The sequence below is a fragment of the Anser anser genome, assembly GCF_964211835.1.
Source record: "Anser anser genome assembly, chromosome: Z".
In the NCBI taxonomy this organism is placed as follows: Eukaryota; Metazoa; Chordata; class Aves; order Anseriformes; family Anatidae; genus Anser; species Anser anser.
This window is the reverse complement of record NC_139723.1, coordinates 62,026,951-62,040,644: the sequence shown is the minus strand read 5'-3', so window position 1 is coordinate 62,040,644 and position 13,694 is coordinate 62,026,951. Positions and strand designations below refer to the sequence as shown.

The following is a 13,694-nucleotide window of genomic DNA, read 5'->3' as shown; positions in this document are numbered from 1 at the left end:
TGAATCAGCATACTTTTTCTACCCACTGCATGTGCTCTTTGCCTCCTGACCTCCACATTTCAACAGCAAAATTCACAGCCATAGTATATAACTCTTCCACTCTGTGTTGTTACAGAACTACTAAACCAACAGGTAAGAGTGTTTTTTAGTTGTGCTTTTAACACTTGCCTGGATCTTTAAAAAAACTCTACATGTTTACAGAGCTGTTATGAAGCACATCCACAGTTCCCTTTGCATCAACCATACTCCAGTTATGCCATACAAATTCTTGGAAAGTTTTACTGATCTAAAAGGTTTCCTAATTAAAAATACACATTACTAAAGTATTAAAGATCAAAGGCAACACAGATTTTTTTAGTTCAACTGTTTTAGATTATTAAATAAAATTGAGTTTAATGCTTAAACAAATGCTGTGTGTTTCTGTCAGCGTGTTTCTTCACTGGGTGGATATTGCAGTTCTTTTCTGAAAGACCAAGATGGACTAAGCTCTAGAAGAGCCTAGAACAGTCAGCAAACATTTTATTCCTATCCCTACCAAAATAACACATATCCTTTAAAACATTAAGTGGGATATTAATACTTATCAGGTCATGCCCTTAAGCTATTCATGTGTCAGTGAATATACTGAGTAAAATTATTTTGGTGATTTCTATAACGAATACTTACTCTGAGAGAAGTCACAACACTGACAGATTGAAAGACTTTTTACAACAGTCTCTCAAATAATGGAAATAGCTTTCCTTCCTCTGGACTGTATAGCAGGGATTCACCAAACCCATTCATTACTATAAATACAAAAATTAGCAAACATTTATTCTTCTCAGAGATGCCTAATTCCCCTGGAAGAAACATTTTCTCTATCCAGAGTGCTGTTCTACTTAATTACTTTGTACAGCTGGTCATAACAAGGAAACTTCTATGTTATGCTCCAAGAACATATGGAAGATAAATGTTTACTAAATGTTGAAAGAAAGAAAGAAAGAAAGAAAGAAAGAAAGAAAGAAAGAAAGAAAGAAAGAAAGAAAGAAAGAAAGAAAGAAAGAAAGAAAGAAAGAAAAAGCCAAGAAAGAAAGAGAGAAAGAAGAGGGAAAGAAAGAAAGAGAGAGGGAAAGAAAGAAAGAAAGAAAGAAAGAAAGAAAGAAAGAAAGAAAGAAAGAAAGAAAGAAAGAAAGAAAGAAAGAAAGAAAGAGAAAGAAAGAAAGAAAGAAAGAAAGAAAGAAAGAAAGAAAGAAAGAAAGAAAGAAAGAAAGAAAGAAAAAGAAAGAAAGAAAGAAGGAAAGAAAGAAAGAAAGAAAGAAAGAAAGAAAGAAAGAAAGAAAGAAAGAAAGAAAGAAAGAAAGAAAGAAAGAAAGAAAGAAAGAAAAAGAAAGAAAGAAAGAAAGAAAGAAAGAAAGAAAGAAAGAAAGAAAGAAAGAAAGAAAGAAAGAGAAAGAAAGAAAGAAAGAAAGAAAGAAAGAAAGAAAGAAAGAAAGAAAGAAAGAAAGAAAGAAAGAAAGAAAGAAAGAAAGAAAGAAAGAAAGAAAGAAAGAAAGAAAGAAAGAAAGAAGGAAAGAAAGAAGGAAAGAAAGAGAAAGAAAGAAAGAGGGAAGGAGGGAGGGAAGGAGGGAAGGAGTGGAGGTTAAACAGAAACCCTACCAGGTGCAAAGTTTGTCATCAGTATTACTAACGCTTATGTATCATCACTACAACAATCTTCACTGTATCTCAGATGGTAAGATTATCCAAGTACTGTATAGATGATATGTATCATTTATAAGTTATTACGAAGTCATAGAAAGTTTTCTGTGTCAGAGAAGGAGCATCACACAAGTGGCAATTCAGTTCTCCTTATAAAGAGAATAGAATTTGCCAAGATAGAGAAACAAATATGAGAAATAACCATTACTCAGAGGTGGTTTTTTTTGGTGTTTTTTTTTTTTTTTGTTTGTTTGTTTGTTTTATTAACTGCAATCCCAGAAAGGGATTTGAGCAAGATTTCCTGAAATTTCACAAATACTGAAAAGTCAAAGGTATGACTACCATAATATTTTCTAAAGTGACTGATAAGCCAAAAAAAGGCTTTGGTACAATAAAGGGCACCAACATGGGTTATTCTTGAATTGCTCCTTGGTCACTTCATTTAAAAGATATCTCAGAAAATGTTGAAGTTCTTCCATTTTCTAATCTAAATTATAATGCTGTTTTACAACAGAAATAAAGTGCAATGTGCAATTTTAAATGCTAAACAAAAGTGAACTGGAGGAGAATTTCTGGGAGTCTCACTATCTCTACAAAGTTAGTCAGTCCAAAATAAATCAGCACTCCAAATAAAACTGCCTGGAAGAGGTGTTGTGGTTTAACCAGGTGGGCAGCTAAGCACAACACAGGCATTCACTCACCCCTCATTCCTGCAGTGGGATGGGGGAGAGAATTGAAAAGAAAAAAAAAAAGTGCAAGAACACTTTAATCTCTGAGATAAAGACGGTTTAAAGAAGGGGTGGAAAAATTAGAGATGCAGAATACCATCAGCTTATCACCAGCTGACCAATGCCCAGTCGGTCTACAAGCAACAGAAGCCTCCCCAGCCAATTCCCTCCATTTTATGGTAGAGTGTGATGCCATATGGTTTGGGCCAGCTGTCCTGGCTGTGTCTCCCTCCCAGATCCTTGTACACCCCCAGCCTCATCACTGGCAGGGCAGCATGAGAAGCTGAGAAGTCCTTGACTTAGCATAAGCAACAACTCAGCAACAACTGAAACATCAGCGTGCTAGCAGCATTATTCTCATCCTAAGCACAGTGCTGTATGGATACAAGGAAGAAAATTTACTCTATCCCAGCCAAAACCAGGGAAGGATGTGAGGTGTCCAATACCCTAGTGTTAGGGTTGTTTATAGACTAATAATGAATATCACGTTGGACACATCTTGGACAGTTGCTTTCTCCATGAACAGACAACTGCATGGCCAGAGAGCGAATAGCCAAGCCGTAACTCCAGCACATACTGTAGGAGATGTTTATGCTTTGTTGATTTTGATTTTAGTGATTAAGGTTCTCAAGGTAGGAGCATGTTTTACCGTTTCCACATAGGGCCAGATAAATCATGTTCTTTCACAAGGACTCATTTTAGCTGATTAACACCCATTTTATTTTATATCCAAACTATGTTTGGATGATTGGTATATTTATTTTTTCTGGCCTTGTAGTTTATCTGAGCAAACACAGAGAACAATGCTGATGCAATTGTCTTTTAATCTCTGTGTATTTGCTATTGTTTGGTTCAAGATGTTCAAGTACTGGTATCTTAATCAGAGACTCATTTGGTAGCTCAGAACACCAAAGAATGTATTATGAATGAAATATGTTTCACTTGCTGTCAGCCATAGGAACCGTCCCCTCTTTATGCAAATGTGGACATCTCAACTCATTTAAAAATTTGAATGTTGTACACTTACAAGAGGTGCATATTCTTTAAGTCAGAGTGATTTGACCTGATATTTTCATTTTTTACACAGTAACGACATATAAAAAATGTACAAATCAAATGAAATTTCTTCTTTACACTGTGTACCCTTAAATTTAAAAAACAACTGTTATGCTACAAAACTTTTATTCTTTCAACTACTCACTCCGTGTAGTGATTATGCTATATGGAAAAGTGTTTGGTTTTTTTTTGAATTTTACCTAGAAATAGTCATATTATGCAAACAAAAGGAGTACCACCTCATAAATTCTAGTAAGGCCACATGAGACCATCATGACAAATGGGACAAAAGGTATGCCATCAATGAGAACAATATTCTATGATTCTATGATTCTGTTTTTAAAAACATTTGAAAGTGATTGCCAATATATCCCTTTTTTTTTTTTAATGCTTTCCTCCTATATTTACTTCAGATCTTTGTGAATGCAGAATGTTTCTAAATTACAAGATATCTGTGAAAATAGCTATATATGAAAAGTGCGCAAAGAATAAAATATACAGGAAAAGGTTTTTAATTCCTCTAAAATTCATTCTTCTTTTGGTCATTTTCAACTTTATTCTTTTAGATGTAATATACAAATACAAAAGGATAAAAAGGGACATATAGAAAACATATTGTTTCCTCTTTAAAACTGAAGGTATGCTTTTATAACCTTTATAAGTTTTTATAAATATAGACCCATAGACACGATGTGGTTTTTTATTATTTATTATTTATTGTACTGAGAAGCACATCTATCTGAGTTTTTCTGTGACTATTAACATGACAATATCTGCCATGGCTAATCATGTAAATTCTGTTTAAATGCAAGTTTAAAGTATCTCTTAGTATATGGAATATTAGGAGGATATACATTTTCTGGTCAAATGATTAATTCTCAAAGTAGTTAAGACATTATTTAGAATCAAAGAGAAAATAATTACTGGAGAAAAAGGATCATTAATTTATATAGCTCTTTTTATCCAACAAAATCTCTATACTGACAGATTCTGAGCGAAACTCACACAGAATGCCATTTTGTTCAGCTCGCTGGAATTTCTGAGGTGTATATTGGGGCTTAAGTTAGTGAATAAATGTATGTACATAGAATTGTAATAATTTCATATTGTTTTCCTCCTCTCACAACTGAGGACATCTTTAGAAACTGACACTGAGCCCTTATACACACTTGATAACTCACTTATCTTCATGTTGTTTATAGGCATTCAGTATTATATGTCTCAAAATATTTTGCATGGATTAATACAGTCCAAAAATCAAGCACAGTAACATCTTTGTAAGAGAGAAAATGTTTTCTACAAGAAAAATTAAAGGCCTCTCTCTGCCAACGCCGGTATTATGACAAAATGGACCTGAGTTTAACGTATACTGTTATTGTGAACCTTGTGGTTATGGATAACAATGCCCCAGGATGTATTATCAACAGCTTCACTAGCAATAATTATTCCCTTCTGCTTTAAAATTACATAAATATTAGTATGGACAATTTTGCTTCTCTCACCACTGCCACTTTGTAATAGAAATGAAATTCACAGTGAAGGTGGTAAAGAATTGGAATGGCTGCACAGAAAGCTCTGGGATTCTCATTCCAGGAGATACACAGACTTGACTGGACAAGCCCTGAGAAAGTTTATCTAACTATAAAAGTTGGCCCTGCTTTTAGAAGTAGGCTGGACAAAATGACCTCAAGGAGTCCCTTCAGATATGAATTACTCCACTGTTTGTTTGCAGTAGTACTGTGCAGAAAATCTCTTGCAAATGTTAAACTAGGTTTGAATGAAGGGTAATCTACCTGCATCCCAGTCCACACTGTACGATAATCTCAGTCATGTTTGTGGTTCATTCAGAGCATCATACTGATGTACTAGACTTCAACAGAAACCAGCTATTGTAAACATCTTTGTTTCATTTACAGTATTCTGCAGCCAGTGATGAGAAGCCATACTGAGGGAAAGAAAGACAGGCTCCATATGCATAGCAGAGGCTCTCATAAGCCTTAATACTCCTTCTTTGTTGACGTTGCTGTTTTATCCTGAACAGATCACGGTTACAAAATTTCCAGACCCAGTAATGAGCGTATTGGTCATTTGTCTGACATCATTACGTGCATTTTTCTTTGATGCTCTCCCTATCGTCAGAGCTTGATTTTTTTAAGAAAATTGAAAGGAAGTAACTGCTGAGTTATTTGAAAATCAGGTGTTGCTCATGCACTGAGAAAGAATGTTATTAAGATAAGTGAATCTGGTATTAGTGGCAGCCTGTGTACCAGCTACACTTCAAGAAAGACAGTGAGTCCAGCTCATGAGAGCTGATGTCTAAACACCCACAATATTGTCCAAAAGCAAAAGTCATAATCACTTGCATATCTAGATGCTGATACGATAAGTAGGAGGCCAGGACATGTGAAACATTAACTTTAGGTGCATTCACCCTCTGCATTTGGAATTTAATTTAATATGTTGATTAAAAACAGGTAAAAAAAAAAAAAGAGAGAGAGAGAGAGAACTTTGCTCTGTAAAATAAAGCACATGCATTTTCTGGAACCACAGACCATTGCAATACTTCATCTTACCTTTCCTTTTTAGGACCAACAAAGTCTGCCTTGCGAAGAAGCACCCCAATTATTCACAGATCCATAAATCCCCTCAAAGAGAGCTAACAAGCCTGTGCTATTGGATCTTCTATAATCTGTACCAGACAAGTTAAAAAGCAAAAATCAAAATAGTATCTGTTGCCGTCATATCTACACAAGAAAGAGATTACAAATGCCCTTCAGGGATCTTTTAACATGATCAGGAAATGGGAAAATATACTGTTGATCTTATCTTTATTGTTGGTAGTGCTTGGATATATTTTGTGATGGAATTTTCAAGTGCCTTGCTTTTTAATGAAAATAAATATGAATTTGGTCCTGTTTTTACAGACAACAAGGATCCGAGACATACAGTCAGTTGACAAAGAGGCAGGATTAAAAGAACTCATCTAGATAAAAAAGAAACAACAGAAACCTACGTCAGAGAGCAGTGACTTCCAGCTGGAAGTGTTGTTCTGAGGAACCACTCATTTCTCTGCCTTAGGAGTGGCTGGGAAGACCACTTATTTTGTAAGGCTGCAGCAATGTCTGGCTGACATGGGGGAAATACAGTCTCCAAAAACAGCTTCTTGGGATTAGCACTGTTACTCTTACAGAAAGGGAAGTTTGTCCTCCAGCTTTACATGGCGTGAAAACGGTGCCACTTAAAGACCCAGAGGCACTATCAGATGCTGCAAGCAAAGTCACCTCTGGGATTCATGGTTACCTGTATTTCTAAATAATCAGCTTCCATGATGCATTTCCCAGAGCTCTTCCCTACATACAACTTGTATTGGTATTAATGGGGAAAAAAGATTATAGGATGGTTTAGTGCTGCTACCAACTGCATTCATTGTAACTTGTATTTTCAGTCAAAAACCTACATGTGCTCATGAGACGCAGACTACTGTCCTAGAGCAAAGAACATAACTAGACCCACAGGTCCATGACCACAAAAACAGTCTGCTAAGAAGGAGATAGCCAGCTACAGGGATTATGCTTTGTTTTAAAAGTATCTTGCTTCTGGCAAACTAACTCGAAGCTGCAGCAGCACCATATTTTTCATGAATCTCAGATCAATATGATGCTATATGCCCTGTGTGCTGGAACGGCAACATAACATGTAAGGTATTATTCATGTTTTTGCTACTGTGCATTTTTAGTTCAGTTAGAAATACTTGGAAGGAATGCCCATCTAATCGTGAAAATCTGATGTTTTGTTGATGGATATTGAGGCTTCACTGTCAGCAGATGCTCAGCAGAAATGCGGACAAAGGTAAGGATCCAGTCTTGGGAATGAAACAGTATTACAATATCTTAATTAGTAAACTGTATTACACCATTAGCAACTCAACTGTTATGTCTGCAGCATTTAAACATTTAGTAGCCTCTCTTGGTGGGGAAGTTGACTGAGAGTTCAAGCCACAGAGAAGGAAATTACATGTTTTATGTTGCTTTACCCTATCTGATTTTTTTTAGAAATGGGACATTTCAATAATAATCATACTAAAGAAATCAGCTTTTGATAGTATTAAATGTGTACATATTTGTCTCTCACTGACATAAAAATGGTATTTTGAGACCAAGCCTGACTAGCACATCCACAGGCTGCCAACCTATGCATTTACAGGAAAATAGTTACTTTGCATGTTTAGAATGTCTCTGAAAGAACAACATAGTGATACACAAAATCAAAGGTAAATTAAAAGCCTGTAACAGTTGTTTTTGCAGCTATGGAAAAAAAAAAAAAAAAAAAAGGCCCATCATATTTTGTAATGCAGATAATAGAGAATCTATCCCATTTAATTCAAGACTGAAACATTGCTAATTTTGAAGAGAAATTTAAATATCTGTTTTCTTACTGGTGTCAATACTTTGAGCACACTTTTAATTACTTTTTTTTCCATTTAGTTGCTTAAAAACACTTAAAAGAAAACAAGCTCTAAATTCAGCCCTCTGTATCACTTTTAAAAAGACGCTGATTCTAAGATGAAAATATTATGCACTACATAATACAGGGGCGGTGGCAGCAGCTGTGGGTTCCCTATCATGGGTTTGCAAACACATTTAATCTAATTGATGAGCTTTTGTTTAAGCAGGCATTGATATGCATCCTGTGACGCATATGGGTTGCAAAGATTCACAGCAACGTGCAGCCCAGGTGATCTGCCTCTGAGCTTAAAACAACTTTTATATATCTGAGGATGTGAAATCCATTAATACTATTTTCACACAACACATATTATATAACTATATAGCTGGATTGATTCGGCTTCCAACTGAAATCTACAACATGATTCATGACGATTTTAACAAGGAGGATCAGGACTACTGTGGATAAACATTTGTCCCCACATCATTTTAAAAATTCATTTGACATCAGGCATTAGTGCAAGCAACTTATGCAATCTTACATAAACAGGTACATAAAATCTCAGTTACAGATTTCATGTTATCACCTGTGATAACACTGATAACACTATATTTTACACATTTAACTGAACACTTCATGTGATCTTCCTTTGTTGCAAACATCTTTCTTGCATGCTCTTAGGAACTGAGGAGGAAAGAAAAAAAAAAAAAAGGCAGCACTCTTGTGTTTTACTATTATTAAAAATTAACTAGAGTTCTGAAATATAGAATCAGTAAACACTTGTCTTGACCTCATTTGGCCAAATAACAATCTACTCTTCCAGAATGCAATGACATGATTTTACTTCAAGTTGCCATTAGAGAAAGCCTATGTCTTGCCTGTGTCGCTGATATTCAGGGCCATCTTTATTGAATTAAAAATAGGAATACAGCTTCAGAAATATAGATATTGAACCATTGTGGTTTTTTTTTTTCTTTCTTTCTTTCAAACATCATTTAAAGATGTTTGGAGCCATCATGTGTATCAATAACATTAATTGACAGACTGTCTTTTTGTCAGTAGTTGGCCTATGGGAAGCTTTCCTCCAAATACATGCATTTAAGTCCACTTGGAATATATTATGCCTATATTTTAGAGAATTCTACATTCCTGTGGAATTTAGAAAAGAAACGTTTCCTGATCTTACATTACAAAAACAGATGTTTAAAGAAAGAAACAAAGAAAGAGAGAGAGAAAAATAAAGAAAGAAGGAAGGAAAATACATGCAAAATAATCACTGAAATGGTTTAAGGCAAGCTATCATTCAGTAAAATTACAGAAAACGACTAGGTGAGGGGGAAGGAATGGAGTCTCCGCTTTATCACGGTGCCTTCTTCTTTATGAAAATGCTGAAAAAAATGCTTAGTTACAGAGAAAATTATGAATATTATACAAAACATCATAATGGTAGTTTTTCTTCCTGCAAGGACCTCAATCCATGAAATTAAAATCCATTGTAAAACTTCAGTAATTCAGAAGGACATATGGCATAGTAAACCAGGGCTCTTTCTCTTAGAGAACTCAGAACAAAAACACTTACAACATAAGTATACCATTAACAATGTTTCTAATTGGAGAACTTTATTTGGTTTTAATTTTTTTTGTTTGTTTGTTTTTCTTGAAATCCATTGTGGTTAACTGTAAATTCATCAGGAAGTTCCTTCCAAAATCTCCTTATGGTTCAACATCTAATACTATCCACAATTCTCTCACAAGGCAATAGTCTTTGGCATGGTTTGTGCCACCTCTACAGATCAGTTTAGCTTCTCCCCCTCTTTCCTAAAGCAGAAGTTGTTGTGAGCTCCCTGCACTGCAGTGCAATGCAGCCCAAGTACCAGCAGTACCAATTGTGTTTGTCTGGGTAGGTTTCCCTTGTGTTGTACTAACCTCTGCAATCCCCCCATCTCTATCAGAGATACACTCAGCAGCCTCCTAACTCTTTACAGGAAGGAGAGCAGGATACTATGAATCACTGAGGAGCCTCTGGATGATCTCAACATCTTTTGATGAGACAATCTCCCTCCTCCCTGCCTATTTTATATGCATCTTCCTCATTTCTTTCTTCTTTCCTCGCCCCCCCCCCCCCCCCACCACCTTTCTGCACAGATGTGCTGTGGCCACCCCAGCCCCATGACTCAGCTCCCACTCTCACCCCCATGTACTGGGCACCCATGGTGCTTCGCAAGTTTAGGCACCCAAGACTCATCAGTGCCCTCCATGCTCAATTACCCCTGTGTCACCTCACCCTGAGGTCCCTGGAGTGTCCTGCCACTGCTCAGGGCTGCCAGACTGGCTCTTCTTTTCTTTGCATCTCTCAAGCTCTTCTGCCCTGCATTCCCCCCCCGAAGCCCTCACTATCCCATTGGTCTTCCTAACCCCAGGACCTGGACTTCAGTAAGGATTTTGTCCAAGAAACCAACTCCATGCTTCCTTTGCGTGTACTGCCTGGACACCTCTCAGGTTCTAAATCCCCAAAGTGGTAGGAAAGCAGTAACTTTGTGTGCTTTGGAAAACTCCTTTCCTGAAGCTGTAAGAAAGGGAGTCCCCCCCTTCCCCTTATGGGTGGTGAGTGCTAAACTATTCTCCCAGCGTAGTCAATGTGAATCATGATCCATACAGGCAGCCTGCAGTAAGAAAAGGAACATAGTTTTCCAAAGCACTCAAACTGTTTATTTTTTTTATTTTTTCCTTTCTGTTGCATAGCCTGAGACCCTCCCTCTTCCCTCCTAAACACATCTTAGAAAGTGTTGGCTCCCAAAGGAGCTGAAATCTCTATTCGCCTCCTGCATCTTTGATTTTCCTTACCATCCGTACCACTAGGATATTTGCAGGCTTGTTTTCTTCAAGCATCTGGAGTCTCTGCAAACCTAAACCCCCTGGTTTCTGCTCCCCTAGTGTGTAAAAGTTGTGTTAGCCTTAATATGTTACTCAGCTTCAAAAAGCCGAGATGAGATACTCACACAGCCTCATATCTGTGCGACCAGGACTCTGTGCAAAAAAATAAAAAAATAAAAATAAAAAATAAAAAAAGCAAGTGAGGTCTGGATACAGCTGAAGTGAGCGGCAGCCGGGAAGACTCAGGAATCCCCGCACTCCCTTTAACGCCCGACCTGCCCAAAGCAGAGTTCCCCCCAGTCCCAGTTTGCAGGCAAGCAAACCCCCTCTTACGTCCTGTGGGAAAGTTGAAGTCCTTCCCTGCCGCAAGCGTGTGAAAAGAAAAATAATAATAATAATAATAGTAATAGTAAAATAAAATAAACGAAATAAAATAGAGAAGGAAAAGTTGCCCGGCAGCTGCAGCGGTCCTGCTGCCTGTAGCATCACCACCGCTTACCGGTGCTTCCCGGTGGCTCCCCTCGCTGCCCGCCGCCTCCTGCCTCCCGCTGGCGGTGTGATGCTGCGGGAGGGACGGAGGGAAGGAGGGAGCGAGGAGCCTTCCGCAGGTGCCGCCGAGCGTGACGGGCCGGAGGAGGGGCGGAACGGAGCTGGGCGCTGCAGCGCAGCCTGTGCTGCAGTGCCGGCGGCAGGGGGAGCGGCGCGGAGGCGCGGCGAGGGGGGCGGCAGCCGCCGCCGGCGGTGGAAGGCGTGGGGGAGATGGGGAGGGGGAGACCCCCCTTCAGGCAGCAGCATGGGCCGGGGGAGAGGGTGCGACGGGAATCCCCCTCACACCGCGGGCGAGGTGGCAGGGAGGCAGGAGGGATCCCTGTTTTGCCGGTAGAAGGGGAAAAGGGAGGGAGTGACACCCCCGCACGCACTTTGCTCCAGAAGATGGGGTTTCGGGAGAGGCAACAGGGGAGGATGTGCGAAATGGTGCGTTTCTTAAGGGTTGCAGCAGGCCCTGTGGCCACCCGAGGACCACAGCATCCTTGTTCCTTGCTGTCCTCCCGTAGCGTGTGCCCTGAGCACTTCTCGGCAACAGCACAAGGCTGCGTGCGCTTCTCATGCAGAGACCACAAGTTGATGTATCGAGGTGGCAAAAAATAAAGTGGGTGAAGGGGGTCTTACAGGCGGGACTCACCTTCCTGTGTGGAACAATATCTGGCTATGAGAATAGCGAAGCATCAGAACAGACTGCCTTGGGCGATGGTGACATCCTCAGCACTGATGCCTTTTAAGAAAAAGTCAGAAAAATATCTGTTTCAGGATGATTTCTCTGTCTTGGGAGAAATGGATAAACTAGATATTCTTCTGAACTCCTTTTTGCACTTAGATTCTATGAATAGTAGCAGGTTACCATATTTATTACTGTTATCTCCAACACTTTTAACGCTGTGGCATCAAAGACCATAAGTGATATTATTACTTTGTTGCACTAGATGCTAATACCCAGTAGTGAACAAAGAACATTAAGAGCTCCTCCTTTATGACTTTATACATTTACAAGCAATTCCACTGGCAGCTCATGTGCAAAGTGACAAATACAGTGCTATTACCAAAGCAAAGACATGAGAGAAGGTGAAGACAGCAGATAGGGCTTTGTATTAAAATTACTTTTCAAAATGAGCAAATATTCCACCAGTTCTATTAACGAATAAAGTAATTGGGTTTATCTCTCCAAAATGCATTAAACTACAAACTATACTCATGTGTAGAAGGAAGTGGGTAACAAGCAGATACAACCAGCCCCCATCCCTTGCCTTGTACTCTGCACATGCCTAGTGTGTGGCTTCTGCAGGGTTGTAAGTGATTTCTGACAGGTTGTCTGCCTTTAAGTCTTCCTGTTAATATTTGTGAGTTTATATACATGTTTTCCTACGTTCTAACATGCTTTTATTTTCCTCTGTTGTTCAGTAAAAGATTCAAACTGCAAAGGAAACTGACTTATTGATTAGCGACCCAGGGGAAAACCAGAATGAACTATGCATAGACTGCTGTCAAGTGTGAAACACAAACAGAAGAATAGAAAAGAAATACCTATTACTTTTCTGTCCCTTTCAGTAATCCTTGTGTTAGAAAATTGCATCCTGTGTTAGGAAACAGCACCTTCTTGCTGATAAACTAAACTGGCTGTGTACAATACACATGGAAAACAAAGATTAAAAAATTTTCATGTGATGACAAAATAAAAGGCTATGTGTGCAACCCAGGCAAGAATGATAGAAAAATGTCCTTGCAATCCATTTAATGTTGACTGTCTAATTAAAATAGGAACATTTCTCTACACAAGTACACATTGAACTATCCCAACTATATTTTACTGAAACGAATTGATTCTGAAAGATAACATGTCCCTTGTGAGTTCTTGAGTAAAAACACAAACTTATTCTGAAAAACAAACAAACAAATAACAACAACAAAAAACAGTCACATTCAGGTTTTGAGCAGATGGACTACAATTCTAAGGAAAATAAATCATTTTAATAAAATCACAAGGGATGGATTCAAGAATATTTTTAAATTTACCTTAAGATTCCACCAAGAAAGGGTTACTACAGCAGCCACCTTCTTCCTTACCATCTGCATAAGAGAAAGGTAGGTTTGCAGGAGAGGTATAGAGGCATTTCACAGGAAACAGGCAGGTAGACTAAAGAATAAACACAAGGTTTTCGTCTACAGAAGTAAAATCTTTTGGTCAAGACATGACCAAGGCAGAAGAGCAGGGACCTGGGCTTATTTGGAATATAGGAATCATAGAATCATTAAGGTTGGAAAAGACCTCCAAGATCATCTGGTCCAACCATCACCCTACCACCAATATCACCCACTAAATCATGTCCCTAAGCACCACGTCCAACTTTTCTTTGAATA

General features: G+C 38.4%; 1 protein-coding gene across 5 annotated transcripts in view; it reads right to left on the bottom strand.

Annotated features, from left to right (window-relative positions):
* SV2C (synaptic vesicle glycoprotein 2C) overlaps positions 1 to 13,238 on the bottom strand; it is a 121,937-nt gene extending 108,699 nt beyond the window's left edge. For 2 of the 5 annotated variants that reach the window (XM_083818282.1, XM_083818283.1), the window contains exon 1: positions 6,035 to 10,023. The gene's annotated coding sequence lies outside the window, so the exon portion shown is untranslated. Of the gene's footprint in view, positions 1 to 6,034; positions 10,024 to 11,114; positions 11,142 to 11,280 lie in introns of those variants that run through there. The other 3 variants (XM_083818284.1, XM_083818285.1, XM_083818281.1) reach the window with 3 other exon arrangements.
* Positions 13,239 to 13,694: the final 456 nt, after the last annotated feature.